The sequence below is a fragment of the Rhea americana genome, unplaced genomic scaffold, assembly GCF_003343005.1.
Source record: "Rhea americana isolate MKP2758 unplaced genomic scaffold, rheAme1 scaffold_10, whole genome shotgun sequence".
NCBI classification, from domain to species: domain Eukaryota; kingdom Metazoa; phylum Chordata; class Aves; order Rheiformes; family Rheidae; genus Rhea; species Rhea americana.
Genome location: NW_028185039.1, coordinates 10055399 through 10070168, shown reverse-complemented (window position 1 = coordinate 10070168; position 14770 = coordinate 10055399). Strand labels below are relative to the sequence as shown.

Below are 14770 nucleotides of genomic sequence, written 5' to 3'. Positions count from 1 at the left end.
TCTCATAACTGTCTTGTTGCTCTGCAGATAACTGTGGTTTCTAAAGCAGACTGTTTTATTATAATCCATGAATAGCCATAAATTGAGAGATTTTAGGCCTTAATTGAGAATCAGGCATGAGAGATGCACATTCCCAAGCTGTAGATCATCCAGTTAATGTCTGTGACCCTTGTGCAGTGTAGATAAATATATGTACAGTTTCATGATGGTCTGCTACTTGAGATCATTATTTGTCTTACAAGTATTATTTCAGTTGATTTAGAACCCAAAACCTACTGAATGCTCTCAGTTCCTATTGACATTTTGTTTTAGTCAGTGGAAATTGAGAATGAACTGTATCCAAGCTTGAGCTATCCGAATCAAAACAATTCTTTTTCCATTTGCTTTCTCTCTAGACATTTTTTTGGAATGCTGGAAAAAATTCAGTTATGCATTGTTTGCTGTATATTTTTATCCTAAAAATATAAACTGCATTTGGTGAAAATAGTATTAGGAATGAAAGATTATTAAAATCTGCATAAGAGAAACATGCAAAGACTTCTGTAATCTAACAGGAATGTCAAAGAAATTAACTCTTCTACTTATAAAATGAAAATTGTGGTCCTTTTGCATTCAGTGTCCGAATTGCTATTGACTTCAATTGGAATAAGATTTTTTTCAAACTGCATAAAAATAAACATGTATTGTTCTTTGCAGTGTGTGGACATGACTTTGTAATGAATAGAAAGAATATGCTATTTGTTCTTAAGAAATTGTAGCTTTAATAAAATCTTCGCCACTGTTAACGCTTTTCAAGTACTTGAAAAGTGTGCAGTCATAAAGGGAGGAATGTGTATTGCAAAAGATAGAAACATGCAGATCTTAYGGTTCAGAACAGCAGCAAGAAGTATGGTCGCACTTCTCTATTCCTGATACAAGAAAATTTTCCCCTGAAATCAGGGAGAAAATTTCTTAAGTCTTGAAATGTATTGAAAAATAAATGCTAAATTAGACATTGTTTTTAAATGTGTCTGTTTCTTAAAGAAGTCAACAGATTAAGACATTTCAGTGAACTATTTCTTAGACTGAAGTGCTGTTCATGGATTCCGTATTTTTAGAAATACGACCAGTACAATGGTCTGAATGTTACAATGCTCTGCATGCGTATTTGCCTTTCAAATGCTTATTCTGGGTAATGAAGATACATTTCGTAGTTATGGAATAAAACAATTTGCATGTGTGGCTGAGGCATGCTGTGTCAGACAGGTAAGCAAGTTACTTTCTATTCATTTCRGATGAATAATATCAAGTAGATCCTGCTGTTTGCCCTTTGTTTGCAAYGTCCTGTTTCTACTGAGGGTAACCTCCAAGGCGAAGTGCTACTCTGTAGTTCCATTTCATTTCCACAAAGGCGTGTTGGTAGCATGACGCAGGGCTGGGATTCTTCAGTGAGCTTACAAGGCAAAATAGTTCCTGAGTCTAAAAACTTAGTCAACTGAARGGACAAAATTATAAATAACCTCCTGTGGGTAGCCATTTTTTTTTGCCAGATATCGTTCAGGTGTCTCTGGGTCATTTTATAGGGTGCTTATTCCTATGAATAAATGGATTTTTGAAAATCTGCATGTTACATAGAGAAACTGAACAATATCCAGAGGACTCTTAAATCTTTAATTATGAATTAGTGTACCTTCTCATAAAACAAATCACATGTTCTGCCATTTGTAGAGAGTAAATGCCACTAAAAGTTACTCTGACAATGAAAAAAAAGAATTTGCTTAAGAGGAAGATAGTGTTCTTAAATGCTGTAAAGAGAGCTTAAGACGGTATCAGTATTAATGATCAGTATTAATTATCCTTAACTATTTTTTTGAAAAAACTCTCTAATTTTCAGATGCACTTTGTGTATAATTAGAATTGTAATAACAAGAGTTTCCGCATAATTTTAGGTATCTTAAATGAATTTTATATCTTTGGCTTTTTTTTTAATTTAGTTTCTCTTTTTAAATGTGGTTACCCATCAGTTCTGACTTGCTTCCCCCAAGTGAATATGGAATCTTGTGATAATTACAGATACTGTAATTGAATTTCTTTATTGGGGAATCCTAAAGCTAGTATAGGAAAAAAAACAGAAACAACCTGCTCCAACGTTTCTTTACGTATGTGAAACGATATGCAAACATGGATACCTCTGATTACTCACAACTACAATTTGTGTTAATTTTATTAACTTTTCATTGATTTTTCACTGAATGTAATTTAGCAACACTTTTGTGAATCATTAATAGTGTAAGTGCTGAAATACAGTTCAGTACGATTGCTTCTGTCTGTTCTTCTCAACATAATAATCTCCTGCTGCCCTGTGATAATATTGAAGAGTCCATATTTGATTATACACTGCTCCTTTTCAGTGTTGATATCAACTCCTATTTAATTTAATTGTAAATTAAATATAATTACTGTACATATTAAAACCATGAGCAGTAAAATGAAGCAAATGCCAACAAGTATATAGTACTGAGGCAGAGACATACTTTATTTTAAAAGATTATATTTTCAGTCACAGATCATATACGTGATGAATGGCAAGGTTCCATATCTGACATGTTTGTTTAATTGCGGAGATGAAAAGAACAAATCTTTAGATTGGAGACATGTTTTGGTAAATTAAAAATAAAGGTTAACAGAAAGATTTGGGACTCCAGAATCAATATGGCAAGTCAATGGATAATGATCACTGTAATAGAGCTCTATTGTGAAGAAATGCGATGGTATCCGTGTTTGTCACACTTGAAAATATTGCTGGGAATAAGCAAAGAATGGATATATGGGGGAGAATCAGGTGGCAAGGAAACAAATGAAAGCAAAATCCTAAGTATTTGTTAAGAAAAATCATGTGCTCATAAAAATAAATCTGGAACTGAAGTAGGCCTTGCAGATATCTCCAGTTGCTTCTTAGACTTGTAAAACAGAAAGAAAACAATAACCCAAACCAAAAAGAGGCATTTTATTTCATTTATAAAGCAATACAATCACTGAATATAACTCAAAAACATAGAACGGGATTCTTATTCCATACGATCTATATTAAATTGCTCTTGAAAATTTGAGCCTCTTTGAAGAATTGGAACAAAAATGTCACCTTTATTTTTCTATTATTTAAAATGTTACTGATAAATTTCTCATTTCTTATAACTGATAAAAAGGGACCAACTGGCCTACGTATGTTTTTCACCATTCTGGAGCTTTGCCTCCCAAACTCCTTAAACTCGTACTGTTTGGAAAAATAATTCTAATGGTATGCAAAGGACACTAAATCAGATGTCAGTAAAATATCAGTACAGCTTTTACTTAGCTTTCAGGTAATATTTTTAAAAGTATAAATAAAAAATTTAGTTGTTAGTTTTCTATCTAAGCCTGAAGTAAGGAAAAGTAGCAAAGTCATCAAGTTTTATATTTATGACCTAGAATGAGTCGAAGCATGGCAGTGGGGCGTATTGTCATTTTGTCATTGCATGTTCACTTGGTGTTGCTAGTATGTCTGTAATGCTCTTTGGATTTGACAGATCCATCACATAGCTCAGTGAATGGCTTGCTTGAATTAAGCCTATGGGCAGACTTATTCACATTGATTGGCTATTGGTTTTGTGTTTTATGATTTGACTATTGCATCTTTGGTCAGAGTAAGAAAAATGTTCCTTTCTTGCATATTAACTTTGTCAGCAATATTTATGAAAGTGTATAAGGTAGTGTAACRAAACAAAACCCCAGTAACAGTGATTAGCCCTGTGCTGCTTGCTAACCCTAAACACTTAACGATGATAATTGTGTGTTTATATATGTATGGTTGTGTATTCATATATAYACACACACACACTCCCCATCCATCACCCACCCACAAACACACACACAGACACACATGCGCATGCACACACGTATATACGTACAGAGGTATTTTGCTCTGAGATTAACTCTCTTTTTCTAATGCAGTGTCTAATTTAAATCTTGCTACAAACAATGGGAAGATTCCCATCCACTTTTTTGGTGTTTGGATTATATCCCTCATCACTGGAAGCTGACTAATTTTTTTCTTTCTCCTCTCCCTCTCTTTTTGAAAAAAGCTAATAACAAGGCATATTCTGAAACATTTTAAACATAACTTTTTTAGTATAAAACATGTATTTTTCTGTCCTTACTAGTTTGTGTTACATGTTCTTTGGGCATATATATGATTTTGTACAAAATTTGAGACAGGAGATTGTGTCATATGGAAGTTGTGTATCTTTCAGATCTGAAGTTTTACTCCCTGTAAAATCCTGATATTCCAATAGTTTACGTTTTTAACATACCTATATTAAGTCTTTATTTTTGTCAAAGTAGTGTCTACTGATATATAATTTAATATTTTTTCCAATTCTCTTTTTGAAAGTAGTTGAGAGTAATACTTGATATTTGTAGTCCAATTATCTTAAAATAGAACACTAGAAACAGATTTGATTTAATTGCAAACATGCTCATTAAAGGATCAAAAAGCAGAGTGAAGAATAAAAATGCATAAAACACAAAATGTGAACTTTTGTAGATTGYGGTGATTCGTTGGATGATGTAGACTTCAAGATCTTCTATTTTATGAATAAAAATGAATGATACTATTATAGTTTTATTCAGATTATGTTCTCTTATTGAGGATCTTTCTAATGATATATACTAAAAATTAGGGCTTTGACAGCATATAAAATAYCATAGCATCTTCAGACAGAGTTTAATTTACCATTAAATAGTTTCATAGAAAGATTAATATTTTAAACAGTGGTACTTCATTCATTTAATGATTGCAGTTTTTAAGATTTAAGAGAAGGAGCTCCTATGCATAGTTCTGCTTCCTGAAGTGATTGGTTTGAGGGGAAAAAAAAGAACAAGACACAGCAGTATCTTCACTTCTCCGCTCTCAGCTGGAACCTTCAAGCCTTTTTGAAGTTTGCTATACAAGTTTAATGTAGAGGAATGCAGAGAAGTTCAGGAGACTGAGGGTGATAAATAAGCAAAAGTCATATAGCCAATTGTGAGGCCCTAACCTGAGCTACCCAAATTTTGAAAATCAAAGAGGCCAGGTGGCATCTTGACAGGTGTAAAGATCATAGATAGTTTTTATGATAGTGATGATGGAACATACATAAAATGACTTTTCTGCTTCAAACATTTAGGTCTGATCTGGTGATGTTTGATTGGTCTAGTTTATTCCGGTTATCCTATGTGGAAGCTAAATTTCTTTATTCCCTAATACTGTGAATAGAAATGAAATCATTCACTTTACTGTTGTAGAGAAGTAATAGATTTAGGCATTTGCTTATTGGACCGGTATGTCTTTATATCTAATCTGTGGCAAGGTAGATGATCACTGGCATCATGCTAGTATTTCATAATCCGTTTTCATCATCCAGTCACAGTTCTGGGAAATTCTGGAGTAGGTAACGCATGGTATAGCCGTAACAGTACATTTTAGTGAAGGAATTAGAAAACAATTTGGATGATTATGAATAAAGAGAATATAGCAAAAAAGAAAACAAATCAAAGATGAAAAAAATCAAATATATGAAGATAAAAAATACTATGAACAGAGAGTTTCATACAGAGCAATTTTAAAGGAGTTTCCAGAAATAAAAATGTGCTGCATATAGTACTTTCTAATGACTGAGGCCTGGTTTGCTCTAGAATGTGGTAGAAATAACGCTTTTTGGGGAGACGCAGGGAGTCACATTCACGTAGTCAAACTCAACAAACAATTACATTTAATAAAAACATGATCCCCTAGCAGATCTGGAGAGTTATGTTGTACACTTGATGTTTTAATGTATCCTTCTAATATTTGGTAGCATTAACATGTTTTTTGACACTTTGAGGAGTTGATTCCCAATGTGTGATGTCAGTGTTGATGTAATATCCACCTAACTATTAAAACTACTTCACTAGTTCAAAACTAAGGTAATAAATAGAGTAGTGAAAAGGGTTAGGGTTCCTTGCCCAGAATGGTGGCAAACATCTAGCACGAGACCTTTATCATGTCAGAACGGGTATTCTTCGTATGCTGATTCTGCTCCTTTTTCCTGTGGTTTCCAGTCATCATCTCTGTAACATTAAGAATCCCCATAGGCAGGGAAACACTGGTTTGTCATTCATGCTGGGAATCCTGAAGAAAAATTTGAGAGAGAAGCAAAGGCAAGCTAAAGCCTAGACTTTCATATCTGGCATGTAAAAGTGCTCCAATTTTCTTTGCTACCAGCTCCTTCTTAAGCATAGTGGGAGCTGTTAAGTGCTTGTTTTCAATAAATAAATAAATAAATAATCGTACATCTATTTTGACATTTACATACCAAGCTCAGTATCCTTGCTTTTTGTTTAATACATCTAGCCTACATCAGGTTATAAAATGAGTTATAACTTGGGAGTTCCTTACTTTAAAATAAAAGTTTGTAATAACTAAATATGTTTTTTTCCACTCATACTTTAAAAAGAAAAAAAGGATTTGTTAACATTTTTAAAGAATTATCTATCTAATATTTAATACTGGCTTCTTCACTATCAGAGGATGTTGAAAGAATGCGTAATTTTAAAATGTTTAAGTGTGTTATATTCAGGAAACTGGATAAATACGGCGTTAGGGAGTTATTAAAACATTGATTCCTAATCCAGCAGACCAAAACTGTTACAGTCTGTTGGGTCAGTGCTTGTGCCTCTGACATGATAGACCATAACAGTTCCTTTGGACATGTCAGTGTCTAATTATACAGTTTTTAGTTTTCAGATCATTGACTCGATAGACCACAAAGAGGCAGATTAGAACAGCTATAAGTATTGTCAGCCTAAGTGCTTTCACTGTGACTACTTTAAAAGTAAGAAAGAATTAAAAGCATCGTGGAAGAGGCAAAGAGGAGTGAAATGTTACTAATAACGTATGGAATGAGCTGGGAACAGTCGGTATGGATTTGCCACTACAAATAGTCACTACACATGGAATGTGTTTAAGGGAGGTGAGGAAGTATTAAAAGAACACACTTAAAATAAGTGTGTAGACAAAATCAATAAAGAAAGAGAAACTTAACAATCTTATTTTTTTTTTTTTTTTTTTTTTTGTTTTTTTTTTCTGCAGCACCTCCAGTTGCAAAGCAGTTGAATAGGCGTTTAAATAGAAATTTTCTTCGCATACCTTTGAGTTTGTCAGGTTTATATATTCCTAATATTCTAGGGACACAGCTGTGGCAAATCAATGGTCAAGAATACTGCACAGCAGGAGTGAGAAAAGCAAGTTTGCCTCTGTACTCTAAAGAATAACCTTTTGTGAAAATGCCCTTGGATCTTTCACATATGTGCAGAAAAAAGGAAGGTCTTCATTTCAAATTTCAAATGAAGAGTATATCAACTTCTAAACTTTGTTTTGGCTCTTTGAATGAATTCTTGAATCAATACTGTAAAGGTTTTCATCCAGGGTGAAAAATATGCTTAAAATACTGAAATAACTAGAATCTTCAAATCCAAATGCCAGAACCTCAAAAATAGCCTGAAAGTAGCAGTCCCAAATCGTACTGACATCGGTTTATGCTGCTGACACTCAGCACCTCTAAAAATTATTCATTTAATTCTTCAAATGAGGATTTAGAGCAAGTGCGTAGAATTTCTTAATCATAGTAAAATACCAATAATCTTAGAGCAGTTATACGACTGACATCAAGACAAGTTCTACTATTGATTTTTAAGTTGTTCAAAATGCATTTATTAGTCTAGGTTTCACTTAATATAAATGACCATAGTCCTTACACAATAAAAAGACTACTATATGATATATATCTTTGCAAGACAAACACAGAAGATTTTAAAATGGATCTTCAGATTTTTGTCTTGCATGTGGACCTGCATATGTAGAGAAATTCCATTGATACAGCAGGTAAAATTAGTCAGAACTACGCATATTTGTGGAGCTCTAATTAAAAAAAAAAAAAGTAAAAAGAAAAACTCCAGAAAATAAAATACCCATAGATTTAAAGTATAGGTGAAAGGAATATAGAAATTCCACTGGTGATTTAGGACATTGTCCACATTTTGGAAATATTCTAGAATTGTGTTTTGAGCAACAACTATACTAGGTTCTGAAATGCAGAGCCAATTTGCCAGAGCTGAATTCATTGTACAGTCTGTGGCCCTGTCGGAGGGGTTAGRGGGGGAGGGAGAAGAAGAGCTTATGTCCAAGGCATTGGCATGAAGCTGTAGCCTCAGCGTACGCAGTATGGGCTCCTTATCCTTTCCCAAGCACTCTTCCCAGCATTACTATTAGACTGTCGTACATGGGTCTTTCTTTGTAGCATTTGGCCATGTTTTTTTAGTTACATAGTTCAGTAGAAGGGCTAAAAACAGGGTTTTCTTCATCTGCTGTGTGAATAAGGATACAAATTATGAGAAAGCATGTTTTATTGGCCATTTTTCTCTGTTTTCCCCTCCCCCCCAAAGTAACTGGGCTAATAAAGGCATATTCCACAGGTCTTGGGAATACACATCTCAGCTAGTGTCCAGAAGTATTTTTTTCTTCTTGTATTTTTTCTTGAGAGGTGTTTTTCACAAGTGCAGAACTGCTTTCTGGGTCCAGAGGAGACTTCGCAATGCAAAACTGTTCTAGTGTCYGGAAGAGTTGTGTATCTTTTTTTCTTCTTGTATCTTTTTCTTGAAACGTGTTTTTCACGAATGCAAAACCACTTTCTGGTATGCAAGTGAGTTATTCCTGTTCGTGAAGTTGTGTGGTTGGAGGTAGGAAAGACCTTATTGAGAAATACTTCCTGCCTTTTCAGTCTCCTGCTCTCTCTGGCAGTCAGTCATGGGTAAATCACGCTGAAAATGTCCTGCGTAGAGTGCTAAGAGGACACAGCTAACAGCAGCGGGGAGGTGCTAATTAAATCACCCAGTCTGGCGACCAGATCAAGGAGGGCTCAGTTAAGCTGCTTGCCGCAGCACCCAGTGCCATCRGAGAGCCTCTGTGGGATTCGAGAGACTCGCAGGGAGAGGCGGGAGCCCGGCCGAGGACGGGGATGTCCTCGGCGGGGGCACCGCGCCAGGCGGGGGGCTGCTGCCCTTGTTCGGGCCCGCGAGGTGAGCGCTGATGTTTGCTGGGAGGCAGCTTTTCCAGAAGCAGCCACATTAATTTCCTTTGATGCAGGGGTTTACTCCRTTCACCTTTGAGGCCTGCCTCAAAATGTCAGAAATTTCTGTTAAATGTCGTTTAACGGACTGGTAAGAAATGACGGAGGTGAGAAATACACTATCTTTTCACCCTGAAAGCAGAATATCTAGGCAAAAGCAGAATATCCGTGTCTTCCTSTCTGCTTTGGTGTCAGTAGTAGCGGCTAGGTTGAACAAGCAGTTCTGTGGATGAAAATTGCCTGGCGTGAGAGAGAGCAGTCGAAAGAGTAAAGGATTATTTTCCTAACGTATGTCAGGTCAACCAACTTACTGGTAGTGCTGCTGAAGCTTGATATCACTAAATAAACCATTCATTATTTTCTGTTTATAATTTCATTTTTACTTCATTTACTATAATTTATGAGTATGACTGTACAGTTGTTTAGTTGTCTTATATCTGTTGTTATTCAAATGCTATGAGTATGATAATGTACTTGGATGTTACAGTAATGGGAATATAAAGCATTGTAATAGCAAAATCAGCCTTCTTACTATAGTTATTATACTAAAAGCAACAAGTTTAAAATCTTTAATGGCCTTGATATTGAAATTTGGGACATTGGAAGGAAGGAGTTGGAAAAGTCTTCATTAAATGATTTTAGAGAGAAACTGAAATTTTGTCCATACTTGTATATTAAGGAAATTATTGAGCCAGRTARCCATCATCTATGTTATAATTCAMAATTAAAAACAACAACAAMAAAACTTYTCTCAAAAAATAGTCCTAAAGCCTGAAAGTTTAGAGCGTGSGAAAAATAGAAGTGTTTTTAATAATATAATGGAGAAATGTGTAGCTGTTTCTCWTATTACACTTACAGGCAAAATCATTGATACACTATATTTTTAGCACCAGGTTTCTGGAGAATACAATTTGGAATAGCTCCAATGAAGTCATTGCTTTCATTTAAGATGCATCAGTTTTAGCACCGAGGTTTGGTCCATGAAATCYAAGTACTGACTGTGCCTGTAAATCACATGGTGCTCTTCACCAGAGAAAGTCAACTGATTACATATAATTTAAATCTTCCCGCTGTAACGTCTGTACAGTACTGTGCTTGCTTTGGTCTTAATTTTCTCTGTTCTGTGGCTCTGCACTGTTTTCTAACAGTTGCTGTGTTTTAGGCAGGAAGATGCTGCACTTCTGTGGTAARCAAAATGTAAACTTAGTAAGCAAAGTCCAAGAATTCTGAAATAGGAGACCTGTACGCTGTATAGTTTAGGGAATTATGATTTCTTTTACATTTTAATTTTCCTAGAGTTAGTGTGATTATTTTTAGGGAAGTGCTGATTCCTTTAAATCCCACTTGACCTCTGCTATGGCTTCCATTTTACGGAAGCTCAATGTTGCCCGAAAGATGGCTTATAAACTTCTAGGAGTGCTGGGTTAAACTGTATGTGTGCCAAAATTTTGTTCTTGCTCRCATACTGTGTAATATGTAAGTAGTACTGAAAAGTCCAACTTTTAGGAAGAAGACAGGAAACAAGCAACACTTGGTAATTTGTCCCATGTGCCCTACAAGCACAGCTTCTTCGCCCACAGCAACCCAAGTAGATAGACTTCCCAACATGGTCGKGGCTGAGAGTGCATTAGTACAGCTGAAAAATAGTGGAGCCAATGGCTATAGGAGGAAAAGTATAGTAGTAATTAATGCTTTTTTTTTTAGGAATATGTAGTAGCGGAGATAAAGAGGAATACTTCTTTTCCCGTTGTGGAGAAACTGTATTCCAGCCTTTAGGGGGAGTGCGCAATCTAATAGTCTGTCCTGAAAATAGGTTGATTTTGTGCTTGTTGATGTTGAGATCCCTCAGATCATAACCTCAAGAGGTGTCCGAGATGCATTCTCTGAACTTTTCGCAGCTCCCCTTGAGGCAGGGATCTTTTTTAGCATGTATTACCCCTGCTCATATTTTCCACTTCCCAGTCTCCAGTTTTCTTACTAACAGCCAAATCAGGTATGTGTCAGCCAAGAGCAGCAGTTTGGTTTGTACTGCACCACCCATTCCCTGTTGAGGGCTTCTCATTCTGAACGCTGTTCTGCTTTACTATGCCACTGGCTTTTAAAATAAACATGGTATAACTTAGATTTAGAAAGTATGATAAAGTTGTCTGTATTTATGTGTAATGGAATATCAGAGCTTCATTAATTGAGAAAACTTAGTTAGTTTTCCCAGTGAAGAGAAACTCCCTACTTTCAGCATGTGGAGGAGCCTGAAGTTCCAGTATTGTATCAAAGACAGCATGAAACCATAACCCCTCTGTCTGTGCTTGGAGCCATTTGCCGTTCTGGTAGTTGAGCTCGGTGGTGGACTGTTTATGAGGCTGGGAAACATTAAGGGAATTTTGGAAAAGTTTCAGGGAAAATCATAAATGTTCTTTAAACAGCAATTCTGACYTAATATTCTAACTTAATTTTTCCTGAAGGAGCACATAAAGTGCATGTAAAGTACATCCCGCCTAACTGGAATATCAGGTGTCACAAACTTGAAACTAACTCTCAGAGYGTGTAGATTAAAAGTGATTCCAAAAGACAGTTAAGACTGCTGAAACATGGGTAAAGAAAAGATTTCTGTAGGAAAAAAAGCTAAAAATATTACCGAGTAGTTACAAACTGCTGATGTGGTTCTACTAAGTATCACATATACAGCCTTATCTAAATTTAAATTCAGTAGTCATAGGTAGCTTCTACATCAGGTCAGTGTGCTTTAAGATGAACATACAAAATTTCTTTTTCTATATAACTTCAGCACAGTTACAGGCGACTTGTCAGAAGCAAGATCATAGGAGACAGCTATTCATGAAAATGGGAAGATGCACCACTTTGACAAGGGAGAGTACTGGCAAAATACATTCAAGAAATGTCCTACGCCTCTTAATTAACTTGTGGTACTATAATCATGCTGAAGAAGTTAGTCTATGGTAAAAAAAAAAAAAAAAAAACAATTTGGGGGGCATCCCGGAAGGCCTAATTTCTGTGGGTACATAACATCTGATTAAGTCATTTGTCATCAGTGGTATTTTTCACTAAGTAACGTCCATCATGAAAAACCTTAGTCAATCCTTGTTTAAATTCCTATTCTTCACTTGCTTAAACTGTTTTGGTTTAATATGTTGTTATCTAAATGTTGTAAATCAGTGAGCTGGCTAAATTTAGAGCAGGCTACTTTTAGAGAGCTGATAAAATGAACTTGTAAATATTTTTTTGTCCTCTTTGATGTTTGGTGCTGCAGAGTATGCTTTTGGGTCTAGCCACTGGACTTTTCCTGCCCATCTCCTGCCATCAAAAAAACTCTAAAACTCTCAAAAGGTATTTGGATTTACAGTGCTAGCACCCTGCGCCATCTAGATATGAATTATAGGAATAATGATTAGCAATCACCCCTGAGGACATAAGCCCAAATGTAGTTAATCAAGGATCTTGTAATATAGGGTCTTCTATAATAAGGTGCAGTACAGCAAAATATATATGGAATCCTGGCTTTTTTCCAAGCTCCCTGTGAAAAAGAAGCTAAGACATGAATGTTGGCTGGATTCCGTGCTCAAAAAATCTTCTGGAGCTGTTCCCCATTCTGCAGCACATGGAATCGGTCTAGGACACAGGTGGCAAAAAGGGAAGAGTGAAGGTATTCACATGCAGGGTTTCTTCACAGAGGTGGTTCTGTATCTTAGAGAGCTATACTAAAGAAAAGGCTTGCACTCTATAGTGATTACAAAAATAATAACTCATTTTGATGCTATAGTATGGGCTCTTTTCACCAAACTAACAGCATCAAGGAGGGAGCGAAAGAATCTAATGCTTTGGATATGGTGAAGACCTTCTGGGCAGAAATAGCAGTTGCTAAAACTGACGTAGAAGTTTATGTCATGAGGCTCTGTGGCTTTCATGCAGCACTTGCAAGGAGTCTGGCAAGGTGTTAGGGGAAGAAAAGCATAAGAAATCACAATGCTGTTGAACCTTTTTAAAAATTGGGGTGAGACAGACYCAATAACTATCTCAAGTATAAAAGGGCATCAAAATCACTTCATATTACTTTTGCTGTCCTTTCCCTCTGCTTCTGACCTAATTTAGGAAATAGTCTTTATGTTTGAATATATATATATATATATATTAACCTTAAGAATATCTTTGTTCCCATACTGGTAAAACTCTGGCAGCTTTCAATTTACTGGTAGAAATAGGAAAGGATCTATGGGATAGGAAAAGGTAAGCCTATGAAAGAGTGTTTGCCCTTGGAAAATAGCTGCTGAGGTGGAACCCAGCTACTGGGAGCCCCACAAGTCCTCTGTCCTCACCCATGCATCTGGGTTTACCCCAGAGAGCTCAGGCTGCCAGAGGCTCCCCCTCCAGCAATTAAAGGGATTGCACATATCCCAGGCTATAAATATTAGGCAAGTTGAATATATCCAACTGTGCATTCAGATCAGTATATTTATGATGTTACTCTTTCACTTAGCCTTTCTGTTTACCTCCCACACAAATAGTAACAGCTTTTAAATTTTTGTTTAAATAAAATTCTCTGGCTTTTAAGTACATGTTCTTTTTCATCTGCAATTTGAAAAAAATGAGCAGTAAAGATTTAATCATATGTTCTAGTTGATAATACACAAATTTAACTGGCKGAAACAATTCTTTGTCTCTTCTTGTGTAATAAAGTTGAGGTTCACTTACTTTTCTGGTACCCYTTTAAACCACTTTTGAAGTGGTTTTTAAAAGTTTGTTTAATGCAGTGTAAAAGTGATGATGAACATAGAAGCAACCTAAAATATATTGTGAAATTCCAGTTTACCTTACCTGTGAGATTTTTTAAACCCAGCACACTCAGTGTACTTTGCTACTAAAATTGATCTTTAAGTCTAGTATGCTCAATGCATCTAGCTATTAAAATTGATCTTTAAAGGGAACGATCCTACATTTGTAAAGGGCTGAGTTAGATTAACTGGCCTTTTCCAGGTCTACTTTTCATATACTTTAAGAAAAATAGTATATATATGCACTGGGGTGGCAGCTGAACTCAGYAGGACTCCTCCCATAAATGATGGGGTTGGCCACACTAAGGAACGCTTGTTTTGGACAGCAGGTGAGATGTATAGCAACACCTYTGATGATCAGTTCTCCCTCTGGGACTGTGTAAGTAATAGTATAGAATTCAAGTAAATAAAAAATCAGTCGCTATAAAACATTAAAGCCATCAAACTACTAAACAAGTGCTTGGAATCGTTATCAAGAATACCTGACTAGTCATAGTAAATTGAACTGGCTCATTGAGCTCAAGCATCTAGACTTACTGTCCATTAATGAATTAATATATTATCATTTTAATTCTCTGAATTAGTGTGCTGAACAATATATATGTTTTCCTTTACTTTTCAATTTGATTTTTGGAGTTGTGACATAAATTTTGTAAAAGCCAAATATAAAGAAAATAGTATGTTCCTTTATAAATCAAAGCAATATATCAAGGAATGTTTATGGTAGGTTTTTTCAGTAGTTATCACTTTGGATTGAGTTTTTTCAGATTAATTTTCTACCATTAATTAGTAGAGAGGGCTGTTTTTTTTTCTTTTTTTTTT

The 14770-nt window shown here is 35.6% G+C and overlaps 1 protein-coding gene across 6 annotated transcripts in view; it reads left to right on the top strand.

The window, feature by feature from the left end:
- Window positions 1-14770, top strand: part of RBFOX1 (RNA binding fox-1 homolog 1) — a 259878-nt gene that overhangs the window by 228665 nt on the left and 16443 nt on the right. The gene's annotated exons all lie outside the window — the stretch shown is intronic.